At 44.0% G+C, this 16,533-nt stretch overlaps 1 long non-coding RNA gene across 2 annotated transcripts in view; it reads left to right on the forward strand.

The window, feature by feature from the left end:
* The first annotated feature begins 2,914 nt into the window (after positions 1-2,914).
* Positions 2,915-16,533, forward strand: part of LOC147021731 (uncharacterized) — a 60,379-nt gene continuing 46,760 nt past the window's right edge. For both annotated transcript variants that reach the window (XR_015060902.1, XR_015060904.1), the window contains exon 1: positions 2,915-5,302. This is a non-coding gene — a long non-coding RNA (uncharacterized LOC147021731). The remainder of the gene's footprint in view (positions 5,303-16,533) is intronic.

Here is a 16,533-nt window from a genome sequence, read left to right on the forward strand (position 1 = left end):
TTGAAATGGTAGTCATATGCTTACATCATCACGGACCATTATTTGATCCTTCCTCAATCAATAATATTTATCCCCTTTGCTTCACCAAACAAGATCTCCAGTGGTTTGTGGTCACTGCTGATCTTGAAGGTAAGTCTATCGAAGAAGCGAATGAAACATCTTCCGACCTTGTGGTGTTTTCTCCAACTTCATATAATTCCTTTAGTCTAGGTATAATGCTCCTGAAGCACATGGTAATTTGTGACTCAGCATCACCAATGGCATCAAACAAGACTGCCCTGAAACCAAAAGATGCGTCATTTGAAAGCTTCAGCGGTTTCATACTATCAAGATCTACCAGTAAGTCACAACAACAGTTCCTTTGACTTCAGAAAGGTTTTCTATTGAGCTGCTCCCCAGATGAATTTAATAATTTTCATTGAATTAATAAGATGTCAAGTTATGCAAACTGATAAAATAATCTATATAAATTGACTGTAATAGTTCAACGGACCCAAATTGGCCTTCAGCTCTCTGCCATTAGGGGGTAATGGTGATTCAGTAAAGGCACACAGCTTGTCATTGAGGATGCTTCCTGACACGGTCGTTAGAGTTTAGATCAATTTTATGTCCGAGATACCTCACTTCCAGAGCTATGAACACACACTTCTCTGTACGCAACCACTTGCCCACATCAGTCAATCTCCTGAGCACTTGTTCTGGATTTTGGAAATGATCTTTGTTGACCAATCCAATTACCATAATGTCTTCTTCGTAAGCACTTTTGTGTCATGCCCTATAATAAATTGTTAATTATCCTTTGAAAGATCAATAGCACCAAATATATCCCCAAAGTTATACGAGTGTATCTAGTTCTAGAGAGTCTTCATGGAATATTCACCATAGTGTTGTGTGGTGCATTTATAACTGCCCTAATCCATTACTGCTTAGAAGAATTTGTTATTCATGTCCAGTCTAGTGAAGATCTTATACCAGAGTGAAGTAAAGATTTTCGATCCATGACAGCAGCTGTATGGTCACCATAGATCCTCACCATACTATCCAATTTCATAACTGGTATGTCGGGAGCTGTCAAATCGGAGAAGAGGGCAGGTTCCAGGATGCCTTTACTTTGTAGCCAAAGAAACTCAGCATCAACCTTCATCTGCACTGAGTAATACATATGTCACAGCTCAAAAAAAATTCTCAGTTACATCGTCATCTCTCAGTAGGATTTTTCAGTTGGTACCGCACAACTCACCTTGACTGTCCTAAAGGGAAGGGTATTTATTTAGAGCAAAGGTGATGGAATCAAATGGGCAAATTTATGCTCATGCAAGCTTCATTTTCTCATGCCAATTTCTGCCCAGCAAGTTTCGACCACCATCCTCAAAGACAATCGAGGAAACGCCTCTCTTTGATCCTTATGTTGGACCTTGACATTGAATGAACTCATAACCAGTGGAGAATATCTTGACTCCTTGACAAATTGTTGACTCCTTGACAAATCCCTGGGTTGAAAAAAGCTTGTTGGAAAAATGTTTGCACACAAAAGGCTGCCAGATGTACTAGTATTGATCTTGAAACGAATGTCATGTCCATCCAATGTTATCACAACTTGGTGTGCTGAACGTTGTGCACCCACTAAGAACATGCTATGCACTGTGGAGTCACTGACTAAGTGGATCTGCCAATTTCTGATGACTTAAACAATCTGTGGTTCACCCAAGCCACTCTTACAAGCACAATCTCCAAATCTTCAACAGATGTCCTCTCTTCTCACACAAATAACATTCAGAAGTCTTGTGTGGACATCTATGGCAATCGTTTTGATTGACACAACGGTAGCAGGGTTCCCACTTCTTCGATGAGATTGACAGGGTTTACTGCTCATCAGAATGTGATTTGGCATGGCTAATTAAGCCTCCCCCTCTCCTACCTATAGTGTCAGGGAGGGCTGATTACTGTTTTAGGGTTTGTTCCGACAATTGGTGCCCCCATTTTTAATGGTATCACAGAGCTTCTTAGACCCCTTGCAGTACTAAACCACAATTTCGGTTTTTCTCCTTTTCGGGCAAATGCCAAGCTGTATCTCAGATACGACTGGGACTTTTGGAATGAACATTTGCATCAACAATGGAAATAAAAAGTAGTTTGCAGGGTTGAAATAATTTTTTGACTTTGACCTCAATTTTATGGTCATCACCCAGTTCTAGACATTTTAACATTCTACTAAAGTGTGTCCGATCCAATTGGAACGAAATCTCCCTCCATAGATAGCCTAGAGCAGGGGTCAGGAACGTGTGGCTCGCGAGCCAGGTGTGGCTCTTTTGATGATTGCATCTGGCTCGCAGATAAAATTGGAGTTTGAAACTTTGAAAGCCCAATATTTCTCACGGAAACTTTACCTACAGTTTGAATGGTGTCGTGCTTCATTCACGTGCACGGCTGAACTTGGCAGAAGGAGAGAAGAAAAAACGCCTCCGAGTTGGCTGAAGCGGTTTTTGTTTCGTCCAGTCATGTGGCCGAGGCGACTAGTGATTTCGGTTCCTCCAATGACGTGCCGCCACCGAGACGCGTAGCGGAATTCATCTCAACCAATCACGCGCCACCGCTGAGGCGACAGCATCCCAGAGTCGGCCGGCCGCGCCGCACCTCTCGAGTACATAAGCCTGTGTGCAGGCCAGCCAGACTCACTATTTGCCAAGCCTCAGTTGGGTCAACATCTCCCAATCTCTCATTTTCTCAAAGCTAACCCTTCGATGAAGAAGATGGCGAAAATAAAAAAGATGAGGAGTATCGTACATTTCAGGACGAATGGGCCGAATAATTCACCTTTGTGGAGAGAGCAGGTTCTGTGGTGTGTCTAATTTGCAATGACAAAATTGCATCGATGAAACGGTCGAATATAAAGCGGAACTTCGACATGCGCCATGCTACCTTTGCATCAAAATCCCCTGCGGGAGCAGCAGAAAGAAAGCGTGCCAAGAGCTACTGAGCAGGGTGCAAGCCAGCCAGCAGCAACTCCGCGTATGGACCCGGCAAGGTGACTATAATTCCGCCAGCTTTGCTGGATCTTTAGCAATAGTGAGGAACGGAAAACCATTCAGAGATGGCGAGGATGCTAAAACGTTCATGCTGGATGTAGCCAATGAACTTTTTGATGATCTTCCGAACAAAGACAAGATAATCAAACGGATACAAGACATGCCTCGGTCGGCAAGAGCTGTTCATGATCGTACCATCATGATGGCAAACCAAGTGGAGGAAACGCAAGTGAAGGACATAAATACAGCGCCGTTCTTTTCCCTGGCTTTGGATGAGTCAACAGACGTAAGCCATTTGTCGCAGTTCAGTGTGATTGCAAGATATGCTGCTGGTGATACACTGCGCGAAGAAAGTCTTGCTGTTCTGCCAATAAAAGGGTCCACAAGAGGTGAGTATTTATTCAAGTCTTTCATGGAGTTCGCTCAAGAAAAAAATCTACGAATGGATAAACTTATCTCGGTGTGTACTGATGGTGCTCCGTGTATGGTGGGGAAAAACAAAGGATTTGTGGCGCTTCTCCATGAACATGAAAATAGACCCTTCTTAAGTTTCCATTGCATTCTACACCAGGAGGAACTTTGTGCTCAGATGTGTGATGGGCAGCTTGGCGAAGTGATGTCGCTGGTCATTCGTGTGATCAATTTTATTGTTGCCCGAGCCTTAAATGGTCGCTAGTTTAAAACACTGCTGGATGAAGTTGGAAATAACTATCACGGTCAGCTTTTGCACAGCAATGTGCGTTGGTTGTCAAGAGGGAAGGTGCTTAGCCGTTTTGCGGCTTGCCTAAACGAAATCCGGACTTTCCTTGAAATGAAAGGGATTGAGCATCCTGAGCTAGCCGAAACTGAGTGGCTCCTCAAGTTTTACTATCTCGTGGATATGACTGAACATCTGAATGAGCTCAACGTGAAAATGCGAGGCATTGGAAATACAGTGTTATCCCTTCAACAAGCCGTGTTTGCTTTTGAAAACAAGCTGGAGCTCTTTATCATGGATCTTGAAACAGGTCGTTTACTACATTTTGAAAAATTGACAATTTAAAGATGCATGCACAGCAAGTGAGCCCACTCAAAACTTTGATCTCCACCAGTTAGCTGGCTTCACATCCAGTCTCCTACAGTCATTCAAAGCACGCTTTGGAGAATTTTGTGAGCACACTCGTCTTTTTTAAGTTCATCACCCATCCAAACGAGTGTTCACTGAACACAGCCGACCTGAGTTACATTCCTGGTGTCTCCGTCAGAGATTTTGAATGAGAAGTGGCTGACCTGAAGGCCTCAGACATGTGGGTGAATAAGTTCAAGTCACTGAATGAAGATTTGGAAAGAATCGCACAACAGAAAGCGGAGTTGGCGAGCAAGCACATGTGGACAGAAATGAAAAAACTTCAACCCGAAGACCAGCTAATTATCAAAACTTGGAACGCGCTTCCTGTCACATACCACACACTGCAGCGTGTGAGTATTGCTGTATTGACCTTGTTTGGATCTACGTATGTCTGTGAGCAGTCATTCTCACATCTTAAAAACATCAAGTCCAACCTACTATTACGTCTAATGGATGAAAGCCTCAACGCTTGCATGAAGCTTAACCTCACCAAGTACCAACCAGACAACAAAGCCATCAGCAAATCGATGCAGCACCAGAAGTCCCATTAATGGTGAGTATTATAACAACATTATTTAAAAGAATAAATTCAGAGGCTTATTATACTCACATTTAGTTGAATTCAGTCTTAAAATATATTATATGGCTCTCACTGAAATAGATTTCCAAATATTTTGCTTTCATGGCTCTCTGGGTCAAAAACGTTCCCGACCCCTGGCCTAGAATAAGCCGCATTTCACCTTAATTTGCATCATACTCCTCCGAGTTAAAGGTCAAAGTCAAATGGTGGTCTGAAAAAAATAACGTGTTCTTTTGGTCATCGCTCAATTTTGCCAATGTGAAATCCTAAAGACTGCTCGGCCTTCCAAATTGTTCTTGCAACATAATAGTGTATCAACACTGATATTGTGCACCTGTTATTTGATTTGTGTGCTTGATCTACCTTTTTCGGATTATGACCTAATGCACAAAAAACACCTTTTTGATCATAATTAGAATAACCTTCCTCCAATTTTCATTGTAATTTTGTTAATTTACACTCTGCCCCTACATGTTGATGTTCGAGGTCATCTGGTGGTTCGAAAGAAATATGGCCATCATTGGATCATGGGCCAAGGGCAAGTCACGAGCGATCGCCAAGGATAAGCCTCCTCTGTCGGGGTCGCAGGTATCTAGTTTACCCTTGCACATGCAAAAATGATGATGTTGTTGATTTCATCACACACAATAGTCATAGTTATGTTGCTCGTATTCATGGTTGCTTTGTGCTAAATATCCCAAGCACTGTATGTGGATGATTTCATACCAATGCAGGTATTGAGTGCTTGGTTCAAATCCAAAGTCTTTTTGTCCCCAGTAAGTATGCCTTTTGGTGTTTCCCCATTATTGAGACTGGCTGATGTTGGCTCAGTGGATAAGGTGGCTGGCTTGGGATCCTAGGGTCGCTGAATTAACACCAGGTGGGGTTGACTCAGCCTGTCATCCTTCAGAGGTTGGTGAAATGAGTATCAGTGTACTGGTATAGGGGTACAGCATCTGTGGCATTGTTGTGCTCCAACAAAATGAGAGCAATCTGGCAACCTAGCTGCTACATGCAAGAAGAAGAAGAAGAAGATTGAGATTGGTGAACAAAATATCTATCAACCTTTCTAAACATGTTGAGCTGCAGTCACAATATTTGCATGGTCTGCAAAGTAACAATAGACTGTTTTATCTTATTTAAGAATGCACATCTGCTGTAAAGATATTACTTATGAATGGACCGTTGAACAATGCAGAAGGTTTGGAATTATTATGCTCTAAAAAGTTGAGTGTCAAGGGCTTGGAATCTCAAAGCAAACCACATCTCGTTGAATAAGCCATCAGGTCAGGTCAGGAAAGGGAGCATGCGCCGGAGCACCACGTCGCTGCGTCCATTTTCTGCCGGTACTCCAGGGGCCTCCATCTGGCCACCCCCCAGGCAGAAACCTGGCCCATCCCCATCTCCTTGAGATGCTGATCAACCTGCTGCAACCACGAGGTAAGTAGTCAGCCCATTGGCCTCCTCCACTCACGAAGCTCCTTCACTGGGAGAATCTGGTGAGCAGGATCAGCATCAGGAAAAGGAGCCACATGTCCATTCAACCGCAGCTGATGCTCACAGACTATGCAGGTAACAAATCTCGTTTGACTCACTCTCATTAACCGCTCATTGGACTCAAAGTCCGATCAGCGATAGCTAAGGATTTTTTGAGAGACCTGGTACCAAACGAATTAAGTGTCCGCCTCACATCCCTGGTCACAGTCCAAGTTTCATATCCATAGAACAAGACTGGAAGCACCAATGACATGGAGACTTGGACTTTCATCCTCCCGCACACGTACCGGCAGCACCATACCCCATGATCCATGAATCCATGACTCCCCAGGCCCAACCAAGATGTTTGTTGACCTCTGGCTCACAGCCAGCAGAGACATGAATATCACTGCCAAGGTAAATTCATTTCTGTGACGTCAACATTCTCGCCACAAACAGTTAATGACAGGACAGCAGCATCCATGATGTCATTAAAACCCTGGATCTTAGTTTTGACCCAGGAAGCCCATAATACCAGTGGCTCCGACTCCTCATTAAACACTTCCGAGGACCCCCAAAAGGATATCCAGAGTCTCCGCAAAGGTGACTGCATCATCTGCGAAATCAAACTCAGCCATCTGGACATTCCAATACGTTGCACCGCAGCTTGATCTCTCCAACATCCTCCCAGAAATCTAGTTCATACAATTACTGAAAAGTGTGGGGGCCAGTACACACCCCTGACGGACTCCAATAACAACTAGAAATAAGTCAGGGATGCTGTCACCACATCCCACAGCACTCTCATTACCAGAGTGTAGTTCAGGCATCATATTGATCAGTCTTGGTGGCACCCCACGAAGACCAAGAATTTTCCAAAGGGCATCCTGATTCACTGAATCAAACGCTTTACAGAGATCAACATAGGCTGCAAGCAGCTTCTGCCAAAACTCTCATCTGCGTTCGGTGGGGACCCAAAGAGCAAGGACATGGTCAATTGTTGACCTCTTTAGTGTAAAGCCTGACTGATCTGGACGCTGGTGCTCAAGCTGATGGTGGCGAACCCTGTCAAAAATTTTCTGAGCAAAGACCTTGCCCGGCACTGAGAGCAGTGCCACCCCTCCTTCGTTGTTGCATTCTTGGGGATCCCACTTCCCTTTCAAGAGAGGAACAACAAAGCCCCTCTTCCAGTCAGTTAGGATGATGCCTGTGTTCAAGGCAGAGCACAGAACTGCATGCAACGACACAAGTACAGCATTTCCACCAGCCTTGAGAAGATCAGCATGGATGCCAAAGTTCCCAGGAGCTTCACCCCATTTCAATTAGTTCACCGCAGTCTGTGTTTCCTCAAACGAAGGTGGACCACAGTTTATTGGAGCGTTAGCAATAGGGTTAGTAACACCCTTGACATCCAACTCGACAGCTGGTGGATCAGCCTAGTTTAGATGCTAAAAGTAAACGGCCCAGCGCGCCTTCACTTTGGACTCCTCTGTCAAGAGCCCACCACCCTCTGCTCTTACTGCGGGACACTGAGGGACGGGCTTGGAGGAATACAATGCATGGATTCCCCTGAAAGCAGGATGAGAATCACTTGACCACAGGTGATGCTCTACCCCCTCACAAATTCCTTGCACATAGGCTTCCTTATCCCCCTTGGTGCACGTATAATTTTACGCCTCAGCTCCCTGAACAGCTCAGCTCTGCCATTCAGCCTGGCCCTGCGACTCTGGTCAATGGTATCCAGTGTCCTTTGAGAGAAAAAAAATTCTTCTTCACCCTCCGGTGAGTTCCAAGACATCGACCGGCAACATCAAGGACCGTTATCTTGAAGGCACTTCACAACTCTTCAGGATCTCCCAAAGCACCCAGACCCCCCAAATCTCCACTCAGTCTGTTTGCAAACTCCTCAGCTACCCTCTCATCCTTGAGCTTGCCGACATCCGAGCCTTGGCTGGGATGGTACCATTCTCCTGCATTTAAGCTGCAACTTCAGAGTTGTTACAGCAAGCCTGTGGTCAGTGTTGAGGAACTGAGCACTCCAGTCAACCCTTCAGTTCTGGATTATCCACCAGCAACCATCAACGAGCACATGGTCAATCTCCTTTGTCACATCACCAGTGTTGGAATCCTAAGTCCAGCGATGAGCTTGTGGATGCTGAAACCATGAACTAGCCACCCTAAGTCCATGACCTCTTGTAAAGTCAAAGAACTTAGTGCTATTCTGGTTCACAGTTCTCGACCCATGGGAACCAACACATGTCTCATTACCATCCCGATCAGTTCCATTCGATGCATTGCAATCCCCCAAGACCCATCGAGTATCTCGCCTGGGGCACTGATCAACCACAGATTCTAGCGTGGCATAAAATGCATCCTTCATGGTGAGATCACTCGCCTCAGTTGGAGCATCTACAGAAACCAGGGAAATGCTACCCAAGGAGTGACAAATTTTTCATCTCATAATATGTTCGTTGATAGGTGTTACCTCAATTATCATTGGAGTCAGCTTATTGGACACAGCTACAGCAACTCCTTTGGCATGGTAAGCATCAGAGCGACTAGAACAACAGTAGGTGTCTCGACGCACCTTGATCTCGCAACAATCTGGTCTCCGAACCTCAGAGAGTGCTGCAATACTGATGTTCAAACGCTTGAGCTCAGATAAGAGAGACAGGTGATCATCCTCTCTTAGGGATAGGACATTCCAAGCACCCACCCGAATGGACCACCTCAGGTTCACCCAAGGAGGCCGTCGTCTGGTGGACGACACCTCAGCACCACTCCGACACACACCACTGCAATCTGACCTGGGAAGGTTACCCCATGGTTTCCCTCCTATCATCAAAGATTGGGAGTTCCGAAGGCTTTGCCCCAATCCCGTCATCCGGTGAGCTACCCTGTGAAGAGCAGCTACACAGGAGGTACTCCCACCAAGTGGGTTTTCAGATTTTTAAAATACTTTTGTAAGTTTTGCGAATGAAGGGTTTTACGGCGGTCGGAGTGCAAATCCTGCCACCAACCTCCTCATAAAAATAACCCAACTGCAGGAGGACATCCGCATACACAGTTGGGCACTAGATATGGATGGCCGTTGGCTCACAAGGAGCTACTCTGCCCTTTGACAGGTTTTGTTTTTAATCCTGCTGGGTGTCCATATCATACACCCTCCTCACCAAGAAAATACAAAAGAGGAATATCTTCAATTATATCTACTGAAACTAAAAGGGCACTTGGGAGAGTACGTACGTCATCGTGGCACTCACCAATTGGGTGTGTCTGTTTTTCCCTTCACTTGTGAATTGGTCGTGGCACTTACCAATTGGGTGTGCCCGGTTTTTCCTTCATCGTTATTCGTGTCTCTTGTTATCACATCTATCCGCATCAGCAAACAATGGTCCATCGAGGTGGTGCGGCAACTCGCACATTTTCCTCACCTTGTGCTTCCTCACCTCTCGCAGTGGTGATTACAGTGCCTCATCCTGATGATTTTTTATTGATCACAGTGCAATAATTTGCAATTTTAGGTTTATTTTGAATCCCCGGACATGAAGCAGCAATCCGTGTTTAGTGAGCCGACGTGGGTACTCCCACCTGGAGGGCGTGGGTACCTGTTTGTTTAATACATTAAATTTTTGAAATGAAAATTGAAAAAAAAATCATGAAATACAGGACGTTCAGGAAAAAAATGCTTGGAATTGTCATATCTTTTAACAATGACAAGAGATATCATGAGCTCTTTCAACAAAACTTTTAAAGAGCATAAAACATTTCAGGAAATGAGTAAAAAAAAAATTACATCAGAAAAACAGAACTTCACAAGTAAGGTATAATTTAGTCATTTTGCAAAAACTTTCAATATCATCCACCTCTTGGAAGATATGTGTTGTATCAACTCTGTCCTTGGAATTGGGTCTTTGATTTCCACAGCTTTGTAGTTTGCACAGGTCTGTGTATCTCAAACTGTTGATGAGACATCCAGATGTCTTCAGCATCACATGGCCTTGAGCATTTGGCATGATAGAAAATTCAAGGCCTGTTTTTGGTGCTGGTAATCCTTCAACTGCTTTTATAGGCAAACAGTATGTGCTTGTATCTGGTGTGACTTGATTGCTCCTTTCTTGGCATAAAATAGTCTGAATATTAGTTCATTGGCATTATGTTGTGATGGTCGCCCGGTTGTCCCACTTGTCAAGTTAAAATCCGGAAAGTCTCAATGCAACCGTAACAGTTAACCGGGGTCTTTTGCGCTGGATTTACGCATTTATGTCACAAAACTGTGTGTATTGGAAACCCAAGTCGACCCAGCGTTATGTCAATTAGGTGTCACACATTAAATGCAAATTAGGCCGAGCGAGCCTGACATGGGATGCAGTCTGAAGAGCGGTGTTGAGAAGCACAGCCAATTAGCCCTAAATGAGTCCTTCTTAATCACCCCAGGAGAACCACGACAGTCAGAATTCACCTCGAGACCAGGTATATTTAATAACCAATGACACAGGGAAGGAAACAAAGGAGGCAATAACAACTGTATATAATAAATCGAAAATAAAAACCCCTTACCCACTTCCGTTTATGCACCCACGAACCAAACAAACGATCAGGAGATCCTTAAGTAGCCTATGCCTTCGGCCCAATCGGATACATGATGTGAAATAGATAAAGTGTGGGGGGGGAGGGGGGTGACTCGACAGAAAGGAGTTGTGGGAAAACCTGACAGTTTGCAGGAAGAGCCACACAGCAGTCCTGACAGCTCGGGTTGGAGAATCTCTTGTGCCGTTCCTATAGTGCCAGGTACCACACCAGGAGAGGGTGTGGTTCTGGCATGGGCAATGGCATGATTCCAGAAAGAATGCAGGGGGAGGGGTCGAGCAAGGAGCACAACCTCTTTTCCTTGCTTAGAACACCTCCATTCCCCTCTCTGCACCTGCCTATATAGCTTCTGGCCAGTGTGTCATGACTTATGTATCACTCCCCTCCCCTCTCATTCATGATTGGACTGTGGGCTCTTCTTGGGTGGGGAAAACCCTTCCCAGCCCCACCGAATAGGGCTGCTAATGGTTTACATGGCCATTGCAGTCTTTCCTGCAAAGCTTGCACCTCAGGGCTGAGCGAAATGCTAAAAAAGCACATATATGAGAGATTATAGAGGGCAGAATTGTAAATGTCAGGTCAGGCCAGATTAGATCTGTGACTTGCTGCAGGTATCATGTAAACCTGTACTAAACTGTTCCATGGTTGGGTTGTCAGCGACTAAACCATTTCCCCCACCAAGATTTTTGGTGAGGAGGGTGTTTGGATATGGACACCCATCATCATTAAAAACAAAACCTGTCAAAGGGTGGAGGAGCTCCTTGTGAGCCAAATGCCATCCATATCTAGTGCCCAACTGTGTCTGCGGACGTCCTCCTGCAGTTGAGTTAATTCTTATTTGGAAGTTGGTGGCAGGATTTGTACTCCGGCCACCGTAAAACACTTCATTCCACAAAACACAAAAACGCAAAAAAATCTGAAAACCCAATCGGTGGGAGTACCTCTTGTACACCTCTTGTACAGCTTCCCTTCGCAGGGCAGCTCACTGGATGACAGGATTTGGGCAAAGCCTTTGGGACCCCCAATCTTTGATGATAGGAGGGAAACCACGGGGTAATATTCCCGAGTCAGATTACGGGAGAATGTATCGAAGTGGTGCTAAGGTGTCGTCCACCAGACGGCGGTCTCCTTGGGTTAACCTGAGGTGGTCCCTTTGGGTGGGTGCCTCGAATGCCCTATCCCTAAGAGAGGATGATCACCTGTCTCTGTTATCATCTGAGCTCAAGCGTTTGGACATCGGTATTGCAGCACTCTCTGAAGTTTGGAGAGCAGATTGCAGTGAGATCATGGCAGGTGGTTACACTGACTTTTGGTCTGGTTGCTCTGTTGGTTACCATTCCCAAGGAGTTGCTGTAGCTGTGTCCAATAAGCTGACTCCAATGATAATTGAGGTAACACCGGTCAATGAGCGTATTATTAGACTAAGGATTCGTCACTCCTTAGGTGTCATTTCCCTGGTCTCTGTTTATGCTCCGACTGAGACGAGTGATCTCACCATCTCACCATGGATGCATTCCACTCCACGCTCGAGTCAGTGCCACATATGAGATGCACTTCAAGTCTTGGGGGATTTCAATGCATCAACTGGAACTGATAGGGATGGTTATGAGACATGTGTTGGTCCCCATGGGTCTGGAACTTTGATCCTGAATAGCACTTTGCAAGAAGTCATGAACTTCGGGTGGCCGGTTCATGGTGATGTGGATTTTTCACCCAACCTCTTCGTGATCGTTGTAGAATTCTGTAGGTTGTTGTGGAATCTTGTCCTCCTCGAGGGTTCAGCGTCTAGCCGACTCAGTTTTATTATGTATCGTGTTAAATAAACCACAGACGCAAGTAAAATCAAATGTCCACAAGTAGTTCTTTCTTTCGTACAATTTATTTCTAATCTATCCTCGAGTTCAGCTTCTGGTCCGCACTTCCCCGCGATTTCTCTCCTTCATATTTATATATATATATATATATATATATATATATATATATATATATATATATATATATATATGTATATATATATATATATGTATATATATATATATATATATATATATATATATATATATATATATATATATATATATGTATATATATATGTATATATATATATATATATATATATATATATATATATATATATATATATATATATATATATATATATATATATATATATATATATATGTATATATATATATATGTATATATATATATATATATATATATATATATGTATATATATATATATGTATATATATATGTATATATATATATATGTATATATATATATATATATATATATATATATATATATATATATATATATATATATATATATATATATATATATATATATATACCATTTGAGAGTAGAGAGGGCTTTTTTTGATAGCAAAGAACAGAAAGTACAGCTCATCAGCCCGGTCACCTTGTACATGCAAAAGAACCAAACAATGTCCAAAGTGGCAAAGAAAGACAAGATTATAAGTAGGTGGTAGGCCTTAACAATTAAATAATAGAACAGTAGAGAGTAAAAAAAAAAACACTTTGACCTAGTCAGACTGAGGCAAGGGTTTCTTGTCTAAAGAGTAATAATTTCCCCAACACTCCCCCCTTGTTGCCCAAAAAGGCAACACAACTTAAGTTTAACGATTCTGTCATTTGGAAATACGTTTTCTCTTGCGTTTGAGTGTGCCCATCTTCTTGGGTAGTCACATCCCCATCGCTCACATCATCGAGCTCAGTCCCTTAGCCTTTCCTGTCCCACAAGCCAGGTGGCTTCATGTGGTTGTAAACTTTGGACCTGGTCGAGGTTCCAGTAGGCCCCTAGGCCGATAGAAGATAAGGCTACCCGTTGGGCTGCACGGCTGATTTTGAACAACCTATTTCAGGAACAGAGCAGATGGGCAAAGTGGAATGACAATTCCCGTTGAATATTTAACACACTCATTGCATTGATTTATGGATTTCCAAGTTCAGGTTCTATCTCGTAAGAGTTGTAGGATTCAATTTCAAAATCTAAATAGGAAGCTTGGGCCACCATCACCTTTTTAGCCGTATTCCTCTTTAGACAAGAAACAATCAATGCTGGCATTGTAATAGTTGCACATCTAACAAGCACCACTACAATGATGATCCACAATAACCCCACGGAGATCCAGTGTAATGTTGGTCACAGACGGTACTTATCGGCTTAACAGACGAAGTACATATTGTACAACTTGCATTTAGTAGTACAAATAATCCTGCAATGGAAATAATCATCGAAGTTATCAGGAAGCAATGTTCTCCTCGAGTTCTTTTTGGCCGTGTGCCAGTTTGCAGTGTGTGGCATGGATCCATGTTGCTCTTCCTTTACACTTCACAGCTGTATGGGTAGTTAGCAGTATTAGAAACGGCCCACACCAACGTGCTTGAAGAGAGTTCTTCCTTTTGTAAATCTTCACATAAACAAAGTCTCCGGGTTTGAGGTTGTGATGATCAGACGTGGCTGGTTCTGGCAGGGCTTGGTTCACTTGTGCATAAAAAGTCCTTACAGCATGATTCAGAGAGACACAGAATGTAAGCAACGTGTCATGCATTTGCTGCACGTTCATGTCTTTTATAGTCAAAGGAGGTGAGTTTGTTAATCTCATTGGTCTTCCCATCAGAATCTCATGCGGAGATAAGCCAGTGTTTCGATTTGCGGTAGATCTCATAGTCATGAGAGCAATTGGCAGAGCATCTGGCCATTTTAATCCAGTTTGTTCACAAATCTTGGCCAGTTTATTCTTTAGGAATCCATTTTGCCTCTCTACTGCCCCTGCAGATTGCGGACGGTACGGGCAGTCGAAATGTTGCTTGATTTGCAATATCCGACACAATTCTCTCACCACTTTGACTGTGAAATGAGTACCTTGGTCACTGGAGATCCTACAAGGTAATCCAAACCTACAGATGAAATCCCTCATCAACAGTTTAACCACAGTAATGGCATCTTCTTTCTGACAAGGGTAAGCCTCAACCCACTTGGTGAACAAATCGACGATGACAAAAGCAAATTCAAAACCACAGCATTTTGTTAACTGGACAAAATCCATCTGGATATGAACTAAAGGTCCGAATGGAATTGGATGACCCCCTGGGGCCATCTCCACCCCCCTTGCTGGGTTATGTTTTTGGCAAATATGACATGTCCTACAATACTGTTTTGCAATTGGACTAAACCCCAGGGCAAACCACTGTCTCCCAATTGAAGCACTCATGCCCCTCTTGCTGGTATGCCTGGCCCCATGTGCCAATCGGGTGAGCCAAGGTAATAGAGCTCTTGGCGCCACCACACGACCATCAGATGATCTCCATAATTTGGATTCATTTTCAAATTCACATCCAGCCAATATCCACAAATCTCATTCTTTAGTACTAACAGCTGTCTGCAAAGTGTTTACATCGTCAATGGTCGGCGTCACCTCTCATCTCAATACACATTGTGATTTCAAAAGAGCTCTGGTGTGGGCAGCAGATTTTGCAGCTGCATCTGCCCTGGCATTTCCCCGTGAGACGTCATCAGATCTTCCGGTGTGGGCGTCACATTTAACCACTGCAATTTGGTGAGGCAGAAGTATCGCTTCCAGCAGATTCGCAATCCATGCTCCATTCCTCACCCGTGCACCTGATGATGTTATAAAACCCCTTTCACACCAGAGGGCTCCGAATTCGTGCACAGCACCAAAGGCATAGCCGAAATCCGTGTAAATTGTCACTATTTGGCCTTTGGCTAAGTGCCATGCACGAGTGAGGGCGAACAGTCTGCCTGCTGCGTGGGACAGCTTTCAGCTAATCTCCTGCCTTTGATTACTTCGTGATCAGAGCAAACAGTGGAGCCTGTTAATAGATATCCATCAGGTGCACGTGGTGATGACCCATCGACATATAAAATCGATTCAGAATTTTGGATTGGTGTGTCTCTCAAATCAGGATGCGGTAGACACGTGTGTACGATTATCTCCTCACAATTGTGAGGATCACCATCTTGTTCTCCTGGCAGCAAACTAGCAGGGTTCAGCGGTGCACATCTTCTAATTGTAATGTTCGTGGGTGCTGTGAGTGAGAGTTCGTATGTCGTTGCTCTTGAAGCCGACAAATGCTGTGTTTTTGTTTTTAACAGTACAGCTGTGACTGCATGCGGCACCATGAGAATCAAAATGTTTCCCATGACGAGCGCTTCTGTCGCCTGCACCGCGAGCGAAGCGGCTGCTACTGCCTTTAGATAAGATGGGAATCCTTGCGCTACTGGATCCAATTTAGTACTATAATATGCAACAGGCCGTAATTTATATCCGTGCTTCTGTGTCAGCACAGATTGTGCAAACACCTGTCTCTCACATGCGTACAAATGAAAAGGTTTTTCAAAGTTTGGTAAACCCAGAGCAGGAGCCGAAGAAAGAGCTTGCTTTAACGTTACAAAAGACTTGTTTGCATTTTGTGTCGACGCCAGTGGGCTGGGTGCGTTTGCCGAACCAATGTCCACCAGGCGGTGCACTAAGGCCGCATAATCTGGTATCCACTGCCTGCAATCGCTGGTCGTTCCGAGGAAAGACCTCATCTGTTAAGCAGTAGTTGGCTTGGGCAGTTTTAATATTGCAGCTACACATTCAGGGGAGATGCGTCTTGTATCTCCCTTCAGAATATGCCCCAAATATTTCACTTCTTCTTGGCTAAACTGCAATTTGGCTCTCAATGCTTTGTGTCCCTTTCTGGCTAAAGCTCCCAATAGC

The sequence above is a fragment of the Eptatretus burgeri genome, chromosome 8, assembly GCF_056783735.1.
Source record: "Eptatretus burgeri isolate ZD-2024b chromosome 8, Ebu_testis_v1, whole genome shotgun sequence".
NCBI lineage: Eukaryota > Metazoa > Chordata > Myxini > Myxiniformes > Myxinidae > Eptatretus > Eptatretus burgeri.